The sequence below is a fragment of the Bemisia tabaci genome, chromosome 7 (assembly GCF_918797505.1).
Source record: "Bemisia tabaci chromosome 7, PGI_BMITA_v3".
Lineage (NCBI taxonomy): Eukaryota > Metazoa > Arthropoda > Insecta > Hemiptera > Aleyrodidae > Bemisia > Bemisia tabaci.
The window spans coordinates 25,651,611-25,663,820 of record NC_092799.1 but is presented as its reverse complement, the minus strand read 5'-3'; the positions used below and the strand labels follow the sequence as shown (position 1 = coordinate 25,663,820).

At 40.3% G+C, this 12,210-nt stretch overlaps 1 protein-coding gene across 1 annotated transcript in view; it reads right to left on the bottom strand.

Annotated features, from left to right (window-relative positions):
* The window catches only part of by (focal adhesion protein tensin), a 553,251-nt gene extending 548,868 nt beyond the window's left edge, over positions 1-4,383 (bottom strand). The window contains exon 1 of the mRNA XM_072303044.1: positions 4,249-4,383. The gene's annotated coding sequence lies outside the window, so the exon portion shown is untranslated. The remainder of the gene's footprint in view (positions 1-4,248) is intronic.
* Positions 4,384-12,210: the final 7,827 nt, after the last annotated feature.

The window sequence follows — 12,210 nt, the reverse complement described above, 5'->3', positions numbered from 1 at the left end:
GATAGGAAAGTCATAATGCCTTCAATTTTATGCATACATATTTTGGGGCATAATGAGAGACGACGTTACTCCATTTGCGACGTTGCAGACTTCCTTAGAAATTTTATTTTTCTTTCGAGAAGCTGGTCAATATAAAACTTAAATTCTCCATGATTTTTCGCATTCGATAGCAGAAATTCGGTTCAAAATTAGAAGTCGTAATTTCTCAAGGAAGAGATGAAATTAGAACAGAAATTTTGTAACACCGCAATGGAGATACGTGGTTTCGCACTTCAGTCGGTGCGATACGGACATCCATCAAGATTAGACTCATTTATTTAAAATGAGGTATGAAACGAGCGAAAATATTGCGTCAAGATTTCCGGCGACTAAAGAGAATCCGCGGAAATTGTTTAGAAAAACTGTATTTGCCTTTCGTAACAAGAATGATTAAAAATAAGACATTAGTTGAGGTCTGCAACGTTGCAGTCTGAGCTAAATACGCTTCCTTACGCGTGTAGGAAAGGATATTTGAACTCATTCACGGCAGGCGCAGTGATACAACTATTCGACCACGGGTGTAAGCATGTTGCTGCCAGCCGGATTGAAGGCGCGCCACACTCCAGCAATTACTCGGGTCCCGTCCCGTGCGATCTCCCTGGCTGGCGCGCCGCTAAAATCGCCGCAAAGGGAGGACTGCACGTCATTATCCTTGACTCTCTGTCCCGTTTTTACCACAATTTGAGTGAAAGTGTATCCCTGAATTGTAACGATTCAGAATCTCGGATTCGGTTTATTAAATTCATTTTTGTTTAATGAGGTATGAAACGAGCGAAAATATTGCGTCAAAATTTCCGGCGACTAAAGAGAATCCGCGGAAATTGTTTAGAAAAACTGTATTTGCCTTTCGTAACAAGAATGATTAAAATAAGACATTATTTGAGGTCTGCAACGTTGCAGTCGGAGCTAAATACGCTTCCTTAGCGTGTAGGAAAGGATATATGAACTCATTCACGGCAGGCGCAGTGAAACAACTATTCGACCACGGGTGTAAGCATGTTGCAGCCAGCCGGATTGAAGGCGCGCCACACTCCAGCAATTACTCGGGTCCCGTCCCGTGCGCTCTCCCTGGCTGGCGCGCCGCTAAAATCGCCGCAAAGGGAGGACTGCGCGTCATTATCCTAGACTTCTAATTCATTATGAACGTAATTCTCGATACGGAAAGAGCTATGATTTTCGCGAGATACCAAATACCTACTCCAGAGTTCGAATAGTTGCTCGCTTGGTTTCCAAGTTCTGAAAAGTGGAAATTGCGCGCAAATCATCTCAGTGTCGCAGAAAATGCCCGCCTTTCCCAGCGAATGCGGAAAAATTTCCGGTGAATGATTCAGAACTTAAACAACCACACAATTGTCACCTCAATATTGTGCAAAAATTTCCGAGTTTTAAATCGATGCGAGCTTGGAATTCATTATGAACGTAATTATCGATACGGAAAGAGCTATGATTTTCCTTCAATTTCGCGTGATACCAAATACCTACTCCAGAGTTCGAATAGTTGCTCGCTTGGTTTCCAAGTTCTGAAAAGTGGGAAATTGCGCGCAAATCATCTCAGTGTCCCAGGAAACGCCCGCCTTTCCCAGCGAATGCGTAAAATCATGGTTTATTCTTTGTTTCTCATCCTGATATTTCGAAAGACGTACGCATTACCTCGAAATTCCCGACTGAAAGTGAAAATTTGAGCGTTAATCCCTGACAAATCGCGGCAGATTTGCGATTTGTACGGCGGTTTTGTGATATCGATAAAATCGACGGTTATTCATCACACATCGCGAGACAAACACAAAATTGCAGGTGAATGATTCAGAACTGAATAAACAACCGCACAATTGTCACCTCAATATTGTGCAAAAATGTCCGAGTTTTAAATCGATGCGAGCTTGGAATTCATTATGAACGTAATTCTTGATACGTAAAGAGCTATGATTTTCCTTCAGTTTATCGTGATACCTACACGTGATACACCTCCAGAGTTCGAATAGTTGCTCGCTTGGTTTCCAAGTTCTGAAAAGTGGGGAATTGCGCGCAAATCATCTCAGAATCACGGATTTCTCTTCCCCAAAAATTAACGATTCTCCCTACGATTTTCAACAAAATATTAGAAATTACGCAATAATCTCCGCAATATGGCAGGAAAAATTCGATTTTTCCGACAGATTTGTAAAATGAATAATAATTAAGCGTATTCATCTCATACCGCGCCACAAACGTAAATTTTCCGTCGGATGACTTCGAACACAAAATTTTCACTTCCGTACGGCAGAAAATTCGCGATTTATAAATAAATACGAATATAAAATTCATAATGTCCGCAATTTGGGATAGAAAGGGCAATACTTTTCCTTCCATTTCGCCTGATATCACATACCTAAATGAGAAATCACGCGATAATTACAACCTTAATATCACGGGAAATACTAGATTTCTCCAATGGTGTTTAAAATCATTAACATTAGACGTTTCACATACATATCGCGGAGCATACGCAAAATTTTCAGCTGTCTATAAAGACCACAGAAGCCAAATTGAGCTTATATTTTCCTTCAGTTGCGGGAGATACCACTAGTTGAACACTTGCTTGCTTGGAGTCCACGTGTGGTGAGGTGAGAAATTACGCCAGTTCCATCTCCAAGTCGCGCGAAGTACGAGACATTTGCTGCTCATTCGGTCAATCAAAAGAAATTATTCGCTTTATAACTCGGTATTTCAGCAAATTCGCGAATTTTTCTACGTTTTAGCAAAGTATTAGAAATTACGCGAGATAATCACCCCAATATCGCGGCAAATGCTGGATTTTCCAATCATTCTTGCAAAAGTAAAATGAAATGAGCTAGTATTCACATCAATATCGCGGCACATACGTCCATTTTCGGCTGAAAGTGACGATCAGACTGTTTGCCTCAATATCGCAGAAGATACGCGATCTTTATATCGATGGGAGCGAAACGTCCGTAACTTTAATTACGTTAAAAGGTATAATTTTCCTTCAATTTCACGTGATACCACATACCCACTCCAGAGTTCGATTAGTTGCTCGCTTGATGTTCGCGTGTGGTGAGAGAAAGTACGCGAGTTTCATCTGAAACTTGCGACATACACGTGACATTTGCTATTCAGGGATTCATTAAATAAAGCTAATTCCGCGCTTTCCTTCTTCGTTTTACAGGAAACGATCGATTTATGCTGAGATTTAAAAAAATGTATGTTCCACGATAATCACCGCATTAAGGAAGTTGCCCGATTTACTAAGCGGTTATGTAAAGTCACTAAAAATTACGCGGTATTAGTTAGTCGTTAGTTACATGTTTAATTCTGGTAATTGGGCATGACAATGCAACTTGAGGTTCCACGCAAGACTGAGTTATCGACAGTAAAACTGCAAACTCGCGTTGATAGAATCGAAAAGTTCATTCCTTACTCTGCTAAACAATCTCCTTCGACTGAAGAATATTCTACGAAAATAGGAAGCAAAATCGTTGGCTTTTCCTTGGGATGTAAATAAAATAAAGTGGATATTTTGGAACATCGCAAAAACAGTTTTTGGCAGTTTCACTATCGATATAGCAGTATGACTCATCTGCGTTTAAATGCATAATATTCTGAAGCAGGAAGGCTCAAAAATGCGGGAAATTTTTGAGATGAAGTCTTTCTAAATGGTAGAATTTAGGCCTGCACTAAAACACTTGTCAGGAGGTGACTCTCCTGTGTGCAGCGGATCAAAAAGTCCAACACCACCGGTACCAGGCACCCTGTAACTTTTAGAAAATTAAGCGAGAGACTCGAAATTTAGTCAGTGCTTCCAAGTCAAAGGAGACGACCTTCGCCGCCCCCTCCCCAAAAAAAATTAGGTAACCCTCCTGAAAATAGCCGAGAACTCAAGGGGTTATAAGGGTGATGCGAAGCTTTAGAATCACTCTTATCAGCTTGCGACTGTCCCGCCCCCTCCCACTTGGATCGCTCACGCGTAAGTTCATGAATCCCTCGTTAGTTTTCCTCTGCTATGCATACCGAGAACTGCGGGTCGATTGTTGAATCGTTATCGAATGACCTTGATCGATAAAAAGCATTGCCGAGATAGGGATTGATCGATCGAGTTCTTTCAATAACGATTCAACAATCGACCCGCTGGTCAGGTTGCAAGAAACTCTTCACATCGCATCGCTGCAAATTCTAGTTATGAAAAAGGAAAAATATAATCCGAGTACGTACCATTGAAGAGATATCCAATCTGCATGACTCCAAGCTGAAAACACTCACGATCCGAAAAATGTTCACAGAATCTCACGATCCGATCACTGAAACGCATTAAAAAAATTTCATGGAATCTCACGATCCGACCGCTGAAACGCACTAAAAAAATTTCGTTAAAGCTCACGATCCGATCACCTAAACGCACTTAAAAATTATCATTAAATGAAGTGACAGGTATCGAATTCAGAAAAGTTATAAAATGTCGCTAACTTTCGATTGAGATCTCAATTCTGCCCTGGTTGCTTCTAGTGTGATATAGATATTCTTATCAATAACGTGAAAACGGAAACAAAGTAACACAACAAATTTTAAGTATTAGTGAAGAGAATGATAAATATTGGAAAAAGGCAATTTCAAAGTTTCCTGATAGGTATTACAAACGCATGGTGGTATGGGAAAATGTTGGATAATTTCAACGGATACTTAAGTACTTGGAGACCTTGCCCAGCTATTAATATTTTCCTGCAGATGTAAATTTTAGAGTCTCCTAATATATTTTACATATTTCTCAGGTTTCAATGTCAGAATAGTGAAGCTGACTTTTTTCACACATGAATAAACCTGTTATCGGCTGACTTAGTTAGCATTTGATGATTGAAACTGCAGAACTCAGGATCTCAGAAAACTCTCATGTACTGATTCCACGAGAATGCACTTTTGTAAAAAATTACCCTCAGTACATTTGAAGTCTCTCATTTCTCTATTGCGTTCAATTTGCGGACGGTTTTGAACTTCCGGACGTTCTACCGACCAAGCTTTTTGAAGTTGTTAATTGCAAGTTGTGACAAGTATCAGGTTCACCATTTTTCAGATTTAATCCAAATGATGTAGAAGGAGCTATAGCATGTCAAGGAAAATTACAACCTCCGAGATATGTTCTTTGTGGCGGTCGTTCAAAACGACCATTCACTGACAACTTGGAGATTCTTAAAAATATGATAAATTCCGCAAAAATTGCTAAAAAATAAATAAATAGGTGAGTAATAAAGCAAAATTCTTGATTGCACATTAAATGAAGAGTTCCTGGTATGACAACTTATACGGAAAAAATGAATTTAAGAATGGCACATCAAAAAACGTGGGAGCTCATTATGACCACACTAAGTTTAAATTCAGAGGTAAAAAATGAGTATTCTTCTCGCTATCTCTCAATTTTTTATTCATGAATCCCAATACCTATGAAGATAAATGAGTTATCTTTCGGTGCGGAATGGCTCTTTATCCAGAGCATGATCGTTTTCATGAAAATATAGGCCTAATAGAAGTAATAGATGGGATGCAAAAATTCAAATTGGTATTTCTGATGGGCTAGCTTTCCTCTCAAAATACGTGGCCAACATTTCCTGGTGAAATATTTCAATTAAAGGGCTGCATCTCAATCAGCTCGGCGACAAAAAGCATGTTGTGAGCGGAAAATGGCAAGATTTTTTGCGTGTGATAAGAACGGTGATTCGTCCAGCCATGCAAGAGATTCAACAGGTGGCAGGCTAAAGATGGTGACAGCTGTGATAGTGGCAGGCTACAGACTGTGACTAGTGTGACTGCTATACTAGAGGTAGGTAAGCTAAAGATGGTGACTGCTGTGGTAGTGGCAGGATAAAGATGGTGACGGCTGTGCTAGTGGCAGGATGAAGACGGTGACGGCCGTTCTGATGGCAGGATGAAGCTAGTGATGGCTGTGCTAGTGACAGGCTAAAGATGGTGACTACTGTGCTGGTAGCAGTATGGTGATTGGTGACTGCTGTACTGGTGGCAGGCTAAAGATGGTAACCACTATGCAGGCGGCGTTGGCGTTGGCTTGATTTTCTCGTGGATGCAGAGTGAGGAGACTGTCATTCTTGAGGCTGAAGGCTGCTTCTGTTGATGTTGACTGCGTCCCGTCTTGCACCTCGGTGTTGCCCTCTGGCGGCAGTTCTGGCAGTTGGTGTCTACTTCTGTCTACCTATTTCAAGACAAAACCTGTTGCTCCTCACTCAGCACGTGGAAATTTAAAATACTGACTGAAATTGGTAAAAATGAGGGGAAAGAGAAAGTAAGAAAAATTAAAGGAAATAATAGGATAGTAGGGACTTGAGAGATTAAAAACATTAAGAGAAAGAAGAAAAGAAGGAGAAAGTATACATCATTACGTTGAAAAAAGAAGGAATGAATGATAAAAACTTACCTGAACTTACCTGAACAAGAACTTACCTGTAAATAAAGTTTTTCGAAAAATGTTATCGGAAAATGAACAAATAAAACTCTTGGGCTGGATCACTCCAAATTGTGAGTGCATGGATGCTGAAAAACTTCAAGGCACACCTTGAAACTTCATCAATCTGAAGACTCCTAGAGATTTCCTCCTGAGGTCCTAAAAACGTTCGGACCACATTAGGCAGAAAATAACCAAGAGATTTCAAATCAACGAAATTTCGAGGGGTACATTGAAGGTCCTAGCCTACGGTTAACTATTTTCACCTCAACCCCACTTCAACTATCTCTCTAATCCCACCAAGGGCACCTCCTCATCCCATGCCAACCTCAGCCCAACCCCCATCCCTAATTTTTTATCGCCCACTCCCGGGAAACCTGTCCTAACCTAAATGAGCTCATTACGCCAAACCATTCCATCCTCAGTCCCATCCATACCACACCCCAGAATTCATCTTAAAAACCCCCTAAAATCACCCTAACCACACGGTAAAAAATTGTGCGGCAGTATTTTCACCCCGAAAATTTCGGCAGCTGATACCGAGATTTGCAGTTGTGGCTGATGAAATTTTGCAGAACTGCCGAATGCTCGGTAGAACATGCCAGCCAGCCAGGACCGCAAATCTCCGCTCCAGCTGCCAAAATTTTCGGGGTGCGAATACAGCCGCAAAATTGTTTACCGCGCATCCCCTTAATCTCAACCCATCCCACACGGCAAAATATTTTACCGTGCAATCCCACACCATCCCAACCCCGACCCTACAACTCAAACCCCCAAACCGCGACCCCCCCCCCCCCCGCGCCTAGCTATCGTCCACCTAAACCTGCCCTATGCTAATCAACCCAACCTAACAAAGTCAGTCAGTCAGTCGGTCAGTCGGTCCGTAACCATGTGCTGGTAGACATGGCGACTCATCGTCGCCAAGTTCACCATGCGACCCCAGCAGTAAACCCAAGGTCATCCACCGAGGGTTAACCCGATCACCAACCCTGGGTCTGGCCCGCCACCGTGGCTGACAGCAGACAACTCACTCTTCATGCGTTCAACGGTCCGACGTCCGACGATCGAGTGGCTGGTCCACCGGATGGTCCGTCCGACGCTCTGACGCTACCGTCCGCCAGGGCGTCGGACAGAGCGTCCGGCGGTCCTGCCCCACGACCGTCAGACGGACCGTGTAAACGCATGTTCACCGGATCTGACGGCGGCTGACCGTCGATGTACGCCACGGCCACAAGATACGGGTCGCCTTTGAGCGGAACCTCCGGAGCCAAGCGCGCTGCCGAGGTCACACTCACACCGTGAGACTGTGAGCGTGACCCCAGCTGTTGAAAAAGTAGCTTTCCTCACCTCTATCCTCATTTGGCACCCACCTTTGAAAAGTCAAAATCGGAGGGAAAAAAAGTAGAGCACAGAGACGTTGCTAGGAATTTTTTAAAGAGGGGGGGGGGGGTTTCCATTCAAAAACCTGACGGTAAATTTTAGGGGTCCACGAAGCTTCGCATTTTGCGAAGCGAAGTGCGAGGTCGGAAAAAGCGAAGCGAAAATTTCGCGGTAATTCAAATTTTTGCGCTCTTTCGGAATCGAAGCCAAGTGTCGATGATTGATGGATGATTCTCCGCGTAAACCGGTTCTTTGCGCATGCGCTTGCGGCCGCTCCGCGTATAAGCCGTTGGTATCAGCGCCTTTTCTCCTAACCTCAATTCCATCATCATAAAATTTTTTGAAAAGTTTAAATCGATGGTTTTCAAATTATATTTACCCAAATTTTGCAGGTATTGCTATATTTTACATCAAATTATAGAAAAAAAAATTAAAAGGAAAATAAAAAGTAAAAACAGTTTTTATTTTTTATCATTCCGTGATCATTTAAGCAAAACCGATGACAAATTTAAAAAAAAAAATCTTAGATGTGCTAGCATCTCAAAAAAAATTCATTCTTAAAATTTAAGGGAAGAGGGGGGAAAATTTAATGAATGCATTCTTCACGTATTTCCAAGTGTTCAATGAAGTTTACCACCGCCGCACGCCGAGTCGCGACTCCCTGGGAGTAACCGCAACGAAATTCCGCGGGTTGCATCCAGCGAATTTGAAGGGGTTTATTGTCCGCTTCGCTTCGCTTTGAAAATCGCCGCTTCGCGGACCCCTAGTAAGTTTTAAGTTATTTTCTGTACGTCCGCGATGATGTATTAAGTCTGCCCTCCAAAAGTAAAAAAAATAGGTACAATTAACGAGGTTGACGCTGGAACCTCCCCTCCCCTCACCCTTTACCTACGCCACTGGTAGAGTAAAAGTGAAATCGGGCCTCATTGTTATGGAGGTAAAGTTATGGAAGTAAAGTTATTCATAAGGCTTATTGATTTTCTTTGTAAATTGTCTGTTTCAGCAATAGACCACGCAGTGCAATGTCTACTCCTGTAGATCTACTTCTATAAGTTGAGTGACTTCGATTGTTTATATACTTCATTATTATTAATACAGCTTATTAATTTTCTTTTAAAATTGTCTGTTTCAGCGATACATCACGCAGTGAAATGTCTACTCGTGTGGAGCTACGTCTATAAGTTGAGTGACCTCAATTGTTTACATGCTTTATTATTTCGAAATCATTTTTAGTACTTGAAAAGGACGATGAACTATGTTTGCTTAAATTTACTCTCGAAAAAAAATCTCATCAGCCGTTCTTTGCGTCGGTGGTATAGCCGGGGATTTATCATAAGGAGGCCGGTTTTGGGGTCAAAATTATCTCATAAGGAATTCAAGTATAAAAACTTATTTAACTCGTAGATAATGATCAGTCTTTAATAACAATTTTCAGAATCCTCCCCTGTCGATTACACGTTAACGGCTCATGTGAAATTTTACAACAAGAGAGACTCAAGAAATTCATAAAGAGCCAGGCTGCCACTATCTCCGGAGTAATGTGGCGAAGTTAAATAAAAGAAGGCGAAGAAAATAAGATGCTGAACTGACCGGAAAGAAAAGAAATTTGAGGAGGTAAAACTGGAATTTACCGACGGGCCGAAGCTTACAAAATACGGATAAATGTGTTCCAGGGTCCCGGAGTTACTCATTTAGCATCTGGGGCAAGTACCATGGATGTCGCTGAGCGATACGTTAGAGATTTTTGTGGTCATTTACTAGATAGGAGTAAATGCAAATTAAAGGCAACCGATTTGGCTACGGTTTAGGGCTTAATCCTCCAAGGATACACAACACACTGGGAAAAAAAAACATATTGAATCTAGAGTCTAGACTCTTAAAAATATCGGCAAGAAAAAGTACTCTTGATTCAATCAGAATCTAGCTTAAATCGAGAACCAAGCCGCTTAATTCAAGCAAAAATCCGATGTAATCATGAGTATTTTTTCTTGTCAATGTTTTCAAGAGTCTGGACTCCAGATCCAATGTAGTTTTTTTTTTTTTTTTTTTTTTTTTTTTCTTTTTTTTTTTTTTTTTTTTTTTTCCAGAGCACAACACATGTGATTGGGCATACGGAAATGCATGTAAGAGATTCAGGTGCCTGTCTGGTTATGAAATATGTAAAATAATGTGGAAATCCCGTGGTAAAAAATAGGAAAGAAGCAACGATGAATTTTTCGAAAGATGGATGAAACCTGTGCTAGCATTATTCGCGGGTCGAGCATTGAGAACCTTAATCAAAATATATAGAAAGGAGAATTTGGAGCTGCAAAGATTATGAGGATTCAGTGATGGTCAATTCGTATTATATCGGCATACCTAAAAGGCTATTTATATCCAGTTTAAGTCAAGTATTTGCACAAAATTCAGCCACAGGCTTCAGATTGACATTCAACCAACTTACATGAGTTAGAGCCGATGGACCAAGACTAGCCGCCGCGAGTCGCCTCACGCGTATGATGTCATAAATGTTGCGTGTGATAAGACGTAAGTGTCTAATTGAGTCTTCCCCACGTGATTTAATATGACTTATTGTAACTAGGTCCATTGGCTCTAAATCAAGGATTAATATTTGCTTAATAGATAAACTTAAAACTATGTAGTTAATTCCCTTTTTTTCTTTTTCTTTTTTCTTTCTTTGTTTTTCTTTCTTTGTTTTTCTTTCTTTGTTTTTTTTTACTTTGTCTTTTTCTTTGTTTTTTTTTCCTTTGTTTTTTTTCTTTGTTTTTACTCGTTTTCTTTCTTGTTTTTTTTTCTTGGTTTTTTTCTTTGTTTTTTTCTTCGTTTTTCTTTGTTTTTTTTCTTTGTTTTTTTTCTTTGTTTTTTTTTTCTTCGCGTTTTTTTCTTTGTTTTTTTCTTTGTTTTTTTCTTTTTGTTTTTTTTCTTTGTTTTTTTTTCTTTGTTTTTTTCTGGTTTCTTTTGACATTTTTTATACAATTAAATAAAGAGTAGTGGTAGAAATAATAGGAAAAATAATGAGAGATAACCATATGCCCAGCCAATGTCATTGGCAATCAGAAAATGAGTTTAATTCTCCAGTTCTGGAATTATTTAAAAAAAAAAAAAAAAAAAAAAAAAAAAAAAAAAAAAAAAAAAAGTTAATTCAACTAGAATTTTTGACTGATGCCAAAATCAGCCAGGGATATGGTTAAGTATTGCTTGCATTTTCCGATCTAAAACTTACACATCATACATTGAATCATAAAGATATCCGACTAAAATTTTCGATTTATGCCGAAGTCAGCAAGGGACGTAGTTAAGTGTTGCATACTTTTTCCTATCTAAAACTTGCACATTTTAAATTAAATCTAAAAGATATCCGACATTCCCAATCGCCGTTACGGCTTCAGCGAATTACTTTCGTTCAAATATACAATGTGCAAGTTCTTTACATAGTTTTTACAGACGGGGTACTGCTTTTAAAGCCCTGCATTCCTTAACGCGACGTATCCTGCCTTGAATGGCATCAATATTTTCCGTTCCTTTCTTCCGTCTACTTAATAGTATCATCTGCGTAGTTTGCGTCTCTACCAGTTGTTTTTTGTCAAGAGATGCACATGAAATAGTCCAGTTCCACTTCCTGTCAAGATACTTCCCAAATCGTTTCTTGCGGTTGAGGTTTGGATTGCACCCGTCTGATGATAATTATGTCTTCCTTCTCGTTTTTAAATTTATCTTCTCTTGTTGATGAAACTGTCTCAGCCATTCATTGGTTGAGACAAACAGCTCGGCAAATACGTAAGCTGAGAACAATTTTCATAGTACGTAATCTCGTACCATTGGAGAAGATTCAAAAAGTATGGGTAAAACCACTTGTTCATTGAGATCGTGGAACCTTTGAAAATGCAAGAGCAGAAAACAAGAGACGTGGAATGCTTTTTTTCACCTTGCAGCAAGCTGTATTCAGAAAGTGTCGCACAAATCAAAAGCTTCATCATCATATTGATCACTTCTGAAGCGCCACTCTCCGATGGAGGATTGGCAGAAGTTGCATTCGGATGATCCTCAGAGGAGCGAAAATCGAAAATTTCATGAATGATAAAAATAATTTTCAGATTGGTCTTTCACTGAAAAAAGGGACTGAAAAAGTCAATGTTGAAGCACACTGATGAAAAACCATTCAAATGCGTCTGCGGCTTGCGCTAGTTTGTCTGAAAGTCTCCTTCGAAAAGCGAAATGTTGGCGCTCTCATGAGTGCCTCCTCAAATGATTTGGAGCTTAACTCGCCGACCGGCGTCTTGATCCAAAATGCCGATGCAGCTGAAAGTATCTTCCTGGACACCGATGTTATGAGGCCCTTGGAGCGCCTG